Source organism: Sceloporus undulatus, chromosome 3 (assembly GCF_019175285.1).
Source record: "Sceloporus undulatus isolate JIND9_A2432 ecotype Alabama chromosome 3, SceUnd_v1.1, whole genome shotgun sequence".
Lineage (NCBI taxonomy): Eukaryota > Metazoa > Chordata > Lepidosauria > Squamata > Phrynosomatidae > Sceloporus > Sceloporus undulatus.
In genome coordinates this window covers 115,689,927-115,702,949 of record NC_056524.1, presented here as the reverse complement: position 1 = coordinate 115,702,949, position 13,023 = coordinate 115,689,927, and positions in this window count along the sequence as shown.

Here is a 13,023-nt window from a genome sequence, read left to right as displayed (position 1 = left end):
TACCTGATATAGTGAGATTTTTTTGGTCTTACTGTAGGATTTTTTATATTCTAATTTTTATTGTTTTATGAATTCCGTACATTATCGCGAAAATTTGGCAAATATTCTAAATTAATTTACGTTACATTTATTATTTATTTTAATTTAAAATATGTTAATTTTAGAAGATGTATTATATTGATGTTAATAAATAGAACAACAGTGATTGTAGAATCAGATGAATTCGATTTCCTAATTTGGAAAAGCTAGAAGAGGTGCTTTAGTTAAAGAAAGAAGCTGAGATAATGATATACCAATGTTATGTAAAAGCCAAGAAAATAATTTAAGGGCATTTAAATCAGCTTTGATCCTGTAAGGAACATTTGCTGATGTTTTAAGTTATGAATTTCTTTACTCTCTACTCTCAATAGAATAATCACTCATCAGTTTGTATGGAGTGATCATATTATTCTGAAATATAAATGAAATGCTAGATTTATGCTAATGATATTTATGGTTATGTTGGGGTTATGTGGTGCATTCTTTTCATATTTACTTCTCTTGTCTTGGATTTACATGAACATCTTATCGTAATCTGATATATTAAATCTGTACTGCTGGTTTTCCATCTCTAGGTGTTGATGTCGTACCAGATGCACAGCTAATAGCACTATATTTGAAATTCAGTCCTTCTATGTATTGACTCTGCCCCCAGATCAATTTTGGGAATGTTAAGATAAGGAAGGCTCTTTTTTCATATGTGGTTGACTTGTAAGAAGGTGAAAAGCTACCGTTTAAGATTTATATGTTAAGGCAGAACATTTTAAACTAGATTTTGTAATGTTACCAGTAATGCTTTTGTTCAGCATTATGGAGAAAGAACTGGAGAGTAAATATGGATAACTTCTTTGATATATGACAGCAAAAATATTACTTGCTCAAACTTGAAAACGAACTGAAGCATTACCAATGAAGAATGGATTGTTAAGGTTGCTGAATTAGCCCAAATGGCCAAATTAACATGGGTTCTAAAGGACAAGTCAGTTGAAGATTTTATTTTTTATTTTATTTTATTTTTTTGTAAAAGATTGGAAACCGTTTATGGATTTTTTGAACAATAAGAAATCTAACAATGTAATCTGTGACTATAGCTATTAGTAATTTTAGTAAGATTATTTAGTTGGACCTATTATGGTAGAATAATATTCTTTTCTAGTTCCTCATTCCTCTAGTTTTGAAAACGCTCCTTGCTTTGAGTCTCCAGTACAAAAAGTCTTGAATTTTGAAAGCCATTTATTTTCCAAATTTCATGTGTCTCAAAAGGGCAGTTGAGATTTTTTCACAGTGTATTCTATTGCTGACCACACAAATGTAATACTTACATTTCTATGATCCTTCCTTAATTCTGTCCCAGAAATGGCTCGTGTTAGTTTGTTTATACTGAAAACTCTTAGAATTGATTTCCTATATTTTTATAATAAATATTTTTAAATCCACTTATTTTAGTGCTGTCTGTAGCCTTTTCTTGTGTCAGAATTTGCTGATCGTATATTCCTTCTGTGTAGGTTTCTCCGAGCAACTTGTAAAAACACCATGAAGAGTTGGGTGTTTGTTTTTCCTTCCATTTTCAATTTCTTCTTAGTTCCCAGAAACTACTGGAAACCAGGATGATTCACTTAATATCTCTAGAATTACTTTCTGAATTAACATAAAATGGTTTATATATTAGCAGCTTTTTTAATCCAGCAGCTAAAAAAAACATCCAAATTGTAATTATTTATGAGAACTTTATCTTATAAATACTTGAAGGTAAGTATCATTGAGAGTAAGGTCATACTTAGATAAAGACCATATAGGCATTCTCTAGGGTGGGTCCTTTTCTGGCAATGGGTCAATGGTTTTGAGGGTTTTTACCTGGGGCAAGTCACATGCTCTGTGCCTGAGTGGAAGGCAATGGCAAATCTCCTCTGAACAAATTTTGCCAAGAAAACCCCATGATTAGAGTGCCATAAATTGGAAACGACACACACAACAACAACAACAACAAATTGGTTCCAGATAGGTGCTACAATAGGTCTAGTCTATGAACCCAGCAAAATGGTTCCAGATAGGTGCTACAATAGGTCTAGTCTCTGAACCCAACAAAATGGTTCCAGGTATGTGCTACAATAGGTCTAGTCTCTGAACCCAACTTTTAAAATCTCATTTGCCCAAATTGTAAAGTAGTAAAGATCTAGCTAGCTTGTGGTGGAGCAATTAAAATAACAGAGTGGATTTATGTATGCTTACTCATTCATGTGTTTCATTGACTTCAATGGGATTTATTCCCTGAGAAGTGGAAGCCTCCACAAGATTGCAACCTCCAAAGGTGGATCAAGAGTTGTAATTCATATGCAATTCTGAAGCAGATTAATTATATTCAAATTATTCTGTGGTTTCAGACACAAAGTGCTTCTTAGCAGCTTTTCTCAGTCTGCCTTCTTGTGTTTTTCATATATTTTGGAAGACATATGGTCCCTTTGCCATTGTCCTTAAAGGGAAAGATAACAGCTGCATTTGCTCATTTAACACTGTGACATTTGGAGCTGTTGTTTCTCTCATACAGTGGACATAGGTGGCTTCTGAATGTAGAACATGTGTGATTTGGAGGTTGCCATAGAAAGATAAGAAGATATAGATTTAAATAGATATTTAATATTGAATATATTCATTACCTTTCTGCTTAAGACTATGCTGTCTAATGTATAATGTTATTAGGGGCTTACTTTTCTATTTTCATCAACTGTCCAAGATGGGGAAAAACAAGCTACAGGTTCGCTTTTGGTTTATATTCCCAAAAGGGGTTTGTTTGCCAACAAACGGATTAAATCTTGAAGCCTACATTATAATTGTGCTATCAAAATTTTATCCACTTATGTCTGTCAAGCAGTCCACACCTATTTTTAGAAGAATTTGTCCTTCATGGTAAAGGCTGTACTATTTAACAGAATTCAGTGTACTTAATGAACAGAGAGGTTTAGGATCAGGCTACAAATATCCTTCCCAGCTTAATCGGGTATCATAATAATTACATTCTCTGATGTGTCATAAAATTTACTGGCCAGTACTTTTTATTGCTTGAACCATTTCTGCTGCTGGAACTATATATGGAAGAAATATATTAAGCATAATGTGAATTGTTTAACACATTATAGTCCAATAACTCTTGAGCTAGCACCTTTTTCTTTGTTCACATTCTTTTTTTCCTCTTTCCTGTCCTCTTTCCCTCCCAAACCCTATTTCATAAAGTGTGACATACTCATAAAGAGATGCATAACCCAATTATTATAATTTTCATCATGTTTTTTCCCTCACTTCCTAATTGAGGACAAATGCATCAGGTTTAATGAAGTATACCAAGAGCTGGTATACATGTCCTTTTCATCTTGCTGTTTTGGCATATTGGGATGCCGCGTTAAAGGTTATAATTGTGGGTTCTGTGCCTCATCCCAGAGAAGTTTTAAATCATTTCATGAGATTTGCACCACTCCTCCTTGTCACTTCTCCATCAGCTCTCAGTCCATTTAATCCAGGCCTCTCAGCTGTGTGGCTCCGGCTCCCGTTGTGAGTGATCGGCCTGCTTGAGTGCTCTCAGCTTCTCCTGTCACATCACATTTGCATAAAAGAGGACAGATAACCAAATTTGAGCACACAAATGAAAACGTTAAGCGCTGAACCTGTCACAGTTGTTGTTCAACTAATTGTGAAAAATTTGATTTGCTGCCTTTTTGCTGTTTATCATGCAGACCCCCGTCTCAAATTCTCCACGGCTTCATGCTACTGTATGGGTACCTTTTTAAACTGTCTGCACAAGCTGCCCACCCTGGGGATTACTTACCTCTCCTACCAGCTTTTAATGTTGCCTCATCTACTTGACTAAATTAGGCCACCATGGCAAACAAACACATAATTAAAAACCTGGTAAGACAACTGCAGTCGCATCCCCCTAAATTGATTTTTTCCCCAGTTGTGGGCTGGGTGTGATTGCCATTTCCTCCCTTGTTCTGTGTGTTGTTGGTAAAGGTGGCAGAATGCATTGCTACTTCGTTGCTAAAGTTACTGATTACATTCTGTTCAGACTTGAACCAACAGCCTGGCATTATAGATTAATAGTCTTAGATATTTTATTTCTGTATAGATTATAGAAATATTTTAATGTTTCTGGCTGTCCTCCAAAATGCCTTATCATTTAAAAAAAAATAAGCATATTAGTGGGTATCTTAAAGTCATCTAACTTTTTGTTTTATTGTCTCATTATTGACTTAGAGCTGGTTTCATAAATTGTTTGTTTCTTGTGAACTGCCTTCAAGTTGACTTTGACCTATGGCAACCTTATGAATGAGAGACCTCTAAGTCACCCTATTCTCAGTCACTCTTCTCAGTCTTGCAGATTCGTGGCCGTAGCTTCTCTAATTGAATCTATTCAGCTGGTATCCAGTCTTTCTCTTTTCCTGTTGCCCTCAACTTTACCAAGCATTATTGTTTTTTCTAGTGAGCCCTTTCTTCTCATGAAATGGTACAACAACCTCAGTTTAGTCATCTTTGCTTCAAGGGAGAGTTTGGGCCTGATTTATTCTACAACTCATTTACTGGGCTTTTTAGCAGTCCACTGTATTCCCAGAACTCTTCTCCAGCACCACATCTCAAATGCATTGATTTTCTTCCTATTAGCTTTCTTCACTGTCCAGCTTTCACAACATCAATTGTACTGGATTTCAACCTCATGCAGGTGAACAAAATACAATTGACCCTGGAGGAAAAACATAAGATCCTCCAACCCTTCAGAACATGTTTGGTGGGCGGCCACCATCAAGACATCGAGATCTTAATGGCTAAATCCAGCTGTCTCATTGTGCTTCCTCCCTCTAGCACAAGAAGTAACATGGGAGCACAATATAGAGGCCTATATGTAAGGTGGCCTAAGTTACGTGAATTGTGCCAATATGTGGAGCTTCCATATGGCATGCCACTTTAGCCCTGGTTGCATACTACATAAATGGACTATCTCCTGACTAGAATGTCTATATTGAGCCTACACCTGTGAACAAAATCCTTGAGATATCTTTAACTGATCAAATGTTTTACTTTATAAATATATAAAAAGAACAAGTAGAAACCTAATAGCAGTCTGTCAGAGATAGATACAGAAATGCAATGTGCTTGTGTATTCTTCACCTGTTTTCTTAATATTTCATTATTTTAGCAGTTGACTCAAAACTTGTGCTGAACAAGATACATTTTTTTTATTTCTTATGTATTAAAATATTTATATTCATCCTGATATCTGATGGCCTCTGGGTGGCATACAATAAATGCAGTTTAGAACAGTTTAAAATAGTATCCATCTATAGTCATTTGTTTAGAATTTGGAATGATTAAATTCTTAATTGATAATATAAAGTCGAAGGCTTTCATGGCTGGCATCCATAGTTTTTTGTGGGTTTTTCGGGCTGGCCACATAGCCCGAAAAACCCACAAAAAACTCTTAATTGATAGTTCAGGCAAATTTATGCCAAAAACATTTGTAACTTTAATAACCTATATGGCTTTCATCAGCTGGAAAGGGAGGTATCCATTGAGAGAAACTCGGTGTTTATATAAAAATAGTTTTAAAAATATATAATATTTGATAGATATCAACTGTTTTTCTTTATGCTCTATGTCTGGTACTTACCAGCTTGGATTTGGACAGACATATTTTATATTTCCTGCTTTATTTCAGGATCTAGTTTGTTTTTGGTGTGCAATTATTGTAATTTTTACTCTTGCTACTTATACTACTAACTAGAGATCCAACAATGTTAGAGTGGATCAAAAATTGTAATTTAATGACAGAACTGAAATGTTAACTCTTGCATATATTGTTTCAGAGATTGAAGAATAAGATAATTTAGATAGTTCTCATTTATTTCTTATCTCAGATGGCTTCATCTTAATTCTTACTGAGCTTGTGAATACACTTGATCTGCGTTCAGTTGTAGAGAATTCTATAGTATCTTCTATTTCTTGTCCAGATTTTGAAATTGCTTTATGGAATGTTTGTACAAAGCTGACATAAGATATGTGCAAAGTCTAACGATCCATTTAATTTTTGAACAAATATTAGTGGGAAACTGTTTTGTGCAGTTCCCCTAGGTCTCAAATGTACAGCTTCTTCTTATCCTCCTATTAGACATCTATTGACATTTGATTAACAGCAGTCCTCTCTCCTGCTTCCATTAGTACCTCTGTGTATTGTGCTGGGATTTTTCTCATTTTCCCCTGCCTACCTGGGCAAATAACCTCTTTCCCCAATGCTTGCTCTCCCTCTGTCTATTGGAACTAGCAAGCATCCACAGACATGTGGCTTGATTTGCTACAGACCACATGTATCTCTTGTTGGAAAGCTATTCCCCTGCAAGAAGTTGGATTTCTGCTAACTTGAGGAATTTTGGAGCAGGGTTCAGCTTGCTCTCATCTTTTACTGTTCTTTGTTATAATTTCATACAGTATAACTTTTGTAGCAGCTTGGGCCAGGAGATCAGACATGAATGGGAGATGATAAGCATGTTTAAAAAATCATTGTAGAGCCAGCCCAAAAAAGTCTGCTGCCTGAGGAAAAGTTTGCTGTCAACCATGAGACCAAGGATTGCTGAGAATCTGTGGCCCTGCCTCCCAAGATCATTCTTGATCCCCATCCCATCCCCTGCCCAATGAAGGAGTAGCAGTAGAAAAGTTGCTTCACCACCCCAACAAACCCAAACCCAAAAAGCACACTTAACTGAAACTGCCAATCACCTTAGGATCATAACAGCAAAAGACACACATTTCTGGTCCCATTTATCAGAGGATTAAGGCTTCCAGGTATGTCATTGTTAATGTGTGCATGTGTGTGAGAGAGAGAAAGGCAGACAGGCAGACAATGTGAGACTGTGTGCATAAGGCTGATTTAAGGTGGCTGGGGCCCTGGAGCATTTTGAAAAAGAAGGCCCCCTCTGTCATATGGGTGAGCTCACATGGGGGTTGGCTATGACCAAGACTGCAAGCCTGCCAGGCCAAGAGGAGTTATCATTGGAGCTCAAGCTAGACTCTTCCAGGCCTGGCAAGACATGGACAGCCCTCTCCTTAAGACCATTTCTAGCGTAACAAAACAAAATGTGTACACATGTATGTGTGCACAGTGTCAGCAGTTGCATTGAGTGTTTAGCTGCACTGGGATCTGGGGATAGCAACAGCAATAGCAAGTACATTTCTATACCGTTTATCAGTGTACTTAAGCACTCCCTAAGCAGTTTACAAAGTGTAAGCTAATTGCCCCCAACAATCTGGGTACTCATTTTAGCAACCTCAGAAGTATGCAAGCCTGTGTTGAGCTTGAGCCCTTTTGCTGGTATTGAACTCGCAACCTTATGGTTTGTGACTGAGTGGCTGCAGTACATGCATTTAACCACTGTGCCACCAGGGCTCTATAAATACAAATCCCATCACCCACAGCCTCATGCTGGTTGGAGATCCAATTTTACCATTGATCATTCAGTCTTGCTGGTGAGTGAGAGCAGTATGTATCTGTGTCCGCATCTTGGATCCTCTGTTGCTGCTTGCTGCTTGTGTAGGATACAGTGGGTCCTTGGTATCTAATGAGGTTTGGTTCCATGATCCCTCGTGGATAACAAAACTGTGGAGGCTCAAGTCTCATTAAATAAAATGGCATAGTAAAATGGAGTCCCTTATATAAAATAGCAAAATCAAGGTTTGCTTTTTGAAATTTATGTACATTTTAAAAATATTTTGAATCCATGGATAAAAAAAACACAAAACAGGGCCAAACGTACTTTTAGAACACCCCCCCTTTCTCTCTCCCTCCCTTTCTCTCTGATGATCCATTTTCAGAATCTAAGAAGTTCATCTCTAATCCAGATTCAGGAGTATTTCCACTTCCTATAGCCAAAATTTTAAAACCAAACCACACACAATATTTATTTACAGTCAGCCCTCCACATCCATGGGTGCTGCATCCATGGCTTGAAAATATATTTTTAAAATATAACCAAAAAGTAAACCTTGATTTTGCATTTTATATAAAGGACACCATTTTACATCCCTGTTGTATATAATGAGACTTGAGCATCCATGGATTTTGGTACCCACGAGGGGTGTTGGGAGTCCTGGAACCAAACTCCAGCATATACTTGGACCCACTGTACTTATTGTTGTTAATTTTCTCTTTGTTGTATTCCTTACCACCTAATTGTCAAATGAGATTCTATTGTAGCTGTAGTTTGGGTGATGTGCAGCCTAAGCTGAAGCTGAATTGTAATTATAAAAGGTCAAGAGAAGGTCTCTGATATTCAGACCTGGAAGTTTTTACAGGTATGTAACTATCTACCAACTTTCTCCAATCTCTCCCCGCTTACTCTCTTTCAATCTCTTTTTTCTTTTCTTCTTTCCATTTTCCCCTTCTTTTCTTTTATTTTCATTTTTGGAGGGGTGCAATTCCTGAGTGGAAGTACTCAGGTGGGAATACCAGTGCTTTAAAATGATCCTTTTTGGAATACAAGCATAGGCACTGAGGATTCTGAGAACAATAATCTGTAAAAGTAGTGTTTCCAAGCCCTGTCTAATCTCCAATTCAGATCTTGCTGTCATGAGTTTGAGATAACCCACTCAAGTGCTCACATTTGTCTGCCTAAATCCTATTTTTCTTGACCAGCCCTTACTTTGAGCAATTTTCATACCACTGATGTTTAATGATGAGAATTTCAATCTTGCCCATGTTTGTATTTGCTGCTGGGAAGGGAGCCATAAAATTGCAATTAGTGCTTCTACAGATCATTGGTTAAAATGATTTAACAAGCCCTCTCACAAAGTAATGAAAGCTCCTAGAGTAATTACAGCATTTTGCTCAACATTAAGAATAATGGGATTATATAGAACAGATGTCATTGGTCAGCTGTTTAGACATTCGGACTGTTCCTCCAGAAGGAATGCTGATCCCTGTACATAATGTACATAATGTATGTGTAACAAAATGACTGGCAAGAACATAACTTAAAATTAAATGCAGTTGGAGAACAGGTTATTCTGAAACTGAAAAAAAGAGTACAAAATAAATGGATGGTCCTTTTTACTGTTGTTCTTGCCATTCAGGTACTGTACCTGCAGCAATGTTGAAAAAGTTATTTTCTTCCTCTAGGTATGGTTGGACAAAGGAAAATATGACATGTACAAAGGAGTGGAAGGCATGGGTAGACAGAGCATGAAGAAATCCATTTAAGGGATGGAGAAGCTGGAGGGTTATGGCTAAGTCAGCCTTCTCTAATTTAGCATTATCCAGATATGATGGACTGCAATGCTATCATCTTCAGCTACTGTGTCCATGGTTGGGGATTATGGATATTGTAGTTTGATGTAACTACAAAAGAAGAAGGGTGATAAGTAAGATTTCCAGCCCTAACAAGCTGGACATTTTCAAAACATACTCTGTGTGTTCTTGAAATATCAAGCAGACGTCACACAGGAGATGTTTAATCAAAACTCTTCTATCACTGAAGGAGAAATAGATTCTTTTTTCCTGTTTTTGTTTTTCCAGGGTTTTTTTTTACAAAGATGTTCTCAAATGCTTTATCCTCAAGAAACCGATTTCCACATCCCTTTCTCTATTAAGAGAATTTTATTCATGTGGCAAAGAATTCTGGGAGAACATTCTGAAGTACATCTGAATGAACGGCTGCCTTTAGATATTTCTGGACATGCTCATCATCCCCAGACAGCATGTTGACAGTATGGGTTGTAGTCCAGCACATCTAGACAGCACCAGATAGCTGAAGGTAGGAACCACACTGAACACGTATGATCTCAACTAATTTTGGGAGCTAGGCAGGGTCAGTCCTGGATAAGAGGCTTGGATTACAGGCTACCAGGAAACACCATGGATCTTCTAGAAGGTTTAGGAAAGAATCTTGCCTTCTTCAACAAAGACCTGTCACATGTGTTTGACTGCCATGCTTATCATGTTGACAGCATGAGTTGTAATCCTGGAGAGCTGTTGCAGTAATGCTGATTAAAATGAACCAATGATCACAGTCAATGTAAGGCAGCTTCCTGTGGATGAATGACTACCAAATGTTCTAGTGGCCTCTGTTTATAATGGACATTCTCAACCTTATCCACTGAAAATAATTGATTTAGGATGTCACTGGGCAACTTGTACTGTTCTAGATGGCTGTCGTGTTTGACTGCAACGCTCCTCACCTTTTACCATGGGCTGTACTTGGGATGCACACTCTCATCTCAAAAAAAACCCCTGTGATAGGTTTGCCTTAGGGTCACCATAAATCGGAAACTGCTTGAAGGCACACACTGGGGATGTTTAGCCTGGAAAAAAAGATTAAGAGGTGATATGATAGCCCTGTTTAAATATTTGAAGGGATGACATATTGAGGAGGGAGCAAGCTTGTTTTCTGCTGCTCCAGAGAACAGGACCCGTAACAATGGATGCAAGCTACAGGAAAAGAGATTCCGCCTCAACATTAGGAGGAACTTCCTGGCAGTAAGGGCTGTTTGATAGTGGAATACTCTTCCTTGGAGTGTAGTGGAGTCTCCTTCCTTAGAGGTCTTTAAGCAGAGGCTGGATGGACATCTGTTGGGGATGCTTTGATTTGGATTTCCTGCATGGCAGGGGGTTGGACTGGATGGCCCTTGTGGTCTCTTTAAACTCTATGATTCTATGAATTGACTATGACTGATGGGAACTGTAGTGTATTAACATACGGACAACACATTCAGGATGTTCTACTTTAAACTCATCATCCTAAATCCAGTTGCTAGTCCTGGCAAGAATAGACTCAATCAGTGGGATTTAGAAAGCTATTTTACTTACCGTTCAGCAGTTCATTCTAAGAGTCTATTTTAGTTGAAAGAACAATTCCATGGAGGCCATTTGCTAGTATCCTGAATTCCCACGAATGGGCCATTACTTTCAGGTTACTCCTGTGGGAGGAAAAGCTATTTCCCCTTTGATCCCCTGCCACTACCTATGTCCTTCTGAAAATAGAGTTCTCCAGAATAGTATTGTGTCCATTTTGGGCCAGTTTGCCATGGTTTATATTATTTTAGTTTGTTTCTTCTATCAGTTGATTTTTTGGAAAAAAAACTTGATATTGTGAGCCATTTTAAGTGTGTGCCTACATGTGTGTGCCCCCTCCCCCAAACAAAGTATGTTAACAAAAAAGTAAATGTCCTGCAAATTGTACTCCAATATGTACCCTGGGAATTCTGTTAGTCTTCTGTGCAGGTGAGAACCACAGCTCTGAGGATTCTTTGAAAAGTGTGAATGGCATTTTACAGACCGCCCAAAAAGGGCGGTCTGCCAGCGCCTCCGTTTCTGCCGCCGGGAAGCCTCAGCCTCGAAACGGCAAGGCTTCCTGATGGCCGAAAAAGAAGCCCCCAAAAGAGGCTTCTTTTGGTGGCGCGTTTATGATGCCGCAAGGCGCCAATGGCGTACCTAGTACGTACTTTTTGCCCATGCGGAACGGGCCAATGACTCTTAAATCTGATTAAGATCTTTGATCTAACTACAGTCAGCCCCTCATATCCACAGAGTCTGCATCTACAGATTCAATCATCCATAGAATTAAAACTTTTCTTCATTAATTTCAAAAAACCCCAAAACAATAATTTTGCTGTTTTATATAAGGGATACTATATATTACACCATTTTATATAATAGGACTTGATCATCCATGAATTTTGGTATAGAGAGGGATGGACCTGGAACCAAATCCCAATGTATACTAAGGGCCTACTGTATGCACTTGGAAAAGTGCTCTGGCAGGTGATTTTTAAGGATAACTTTGAATTTTTGTCCAAGACTTAAGCCTAAATCTTTGATAGAGAGGCAGGATACAAATACAAATTTTATTATTTATTATTATCTTAAATCTAATTTTCTTAGCTCCAAAAAGAATAGACCATATGATTCAACCCTTATGCAAGTTCCATTGGTTCAGTGGATCTGCTCTAGATGGTTCTAAAAATTGGATTTAGCCCAGGTGTGGGAACTGGGAAGTCTGCAGATGTTGTTGGACTTCAGCTCCATAATACCCCATGATGAGGATGCTAGGAGTTGCAGTTCTGGGGTCAAACAATTCTAACCTTTGATTTAGGCCTTGGTTACAGTAATTTATTAAACAATCAGGCATTACCTAGCAAACAGCATGGTATATCCATTGTAGGAACAGAAACTTCAATGCTCTGCCTCCTTGTTAGATTTAGTTTGCTTAGCTTTAAGATTTTCTTTAAAGGCTAGCCTGTTTCAAAGGAGGTGGCATGTGAATAGGGATAAAGAGACCAATTAACCAATTTTTCTTGTCTGTTCCCTCATACCCAGACACATTCGGTACTATCCCCAGTTTTGATGTATTATTTTAATTAATCCAAGTCTCTTTGATTTCTGGGGGGAGAAGAAGCAGGTTAGCAAATGTAACAATGCTCGAGAGTTTCTTTATCGTAAAAGACACATAATTTCAACCATTTAATAAGGTAGATTTATTCTGGGTAGTTTAGTTTGCCCATGCACTCAAACAGCCCTCCCCAAAGACAACATTAAAAATGTGATTAGTTAGCTGCCATCAATAACACAAAATAGAAAAACACTCTCTGAAGGGACAGCTTTGTGGAGGGCACTGCACAGTGTGTAGTAAAAATATATGGCCTAATAAGTTTACATTTGCAGGCTCATTTGTTAAAACTCTTGAATTTCTAATTTGTGTCGGCAAGATAAATGGATGGCGCCTCAGTAAAGTGTGAGATTAATACTGATAGATGGGGATTCAGTTTTTTGCTGGGCTCTTACTTCCTTACAGCCCAGTAGGCTCTTTATGGGGGGAAACCAAATGTAAATAAAAGGGACAGGCATTATTTACATTGGTCAAGACCAATTACTTGGGATATTGTTCTTTGCAACTTTATATTATTGATGTAAATTACCCTTATCTAATTATTGTTTTACATTTTGGTAATCAAAGC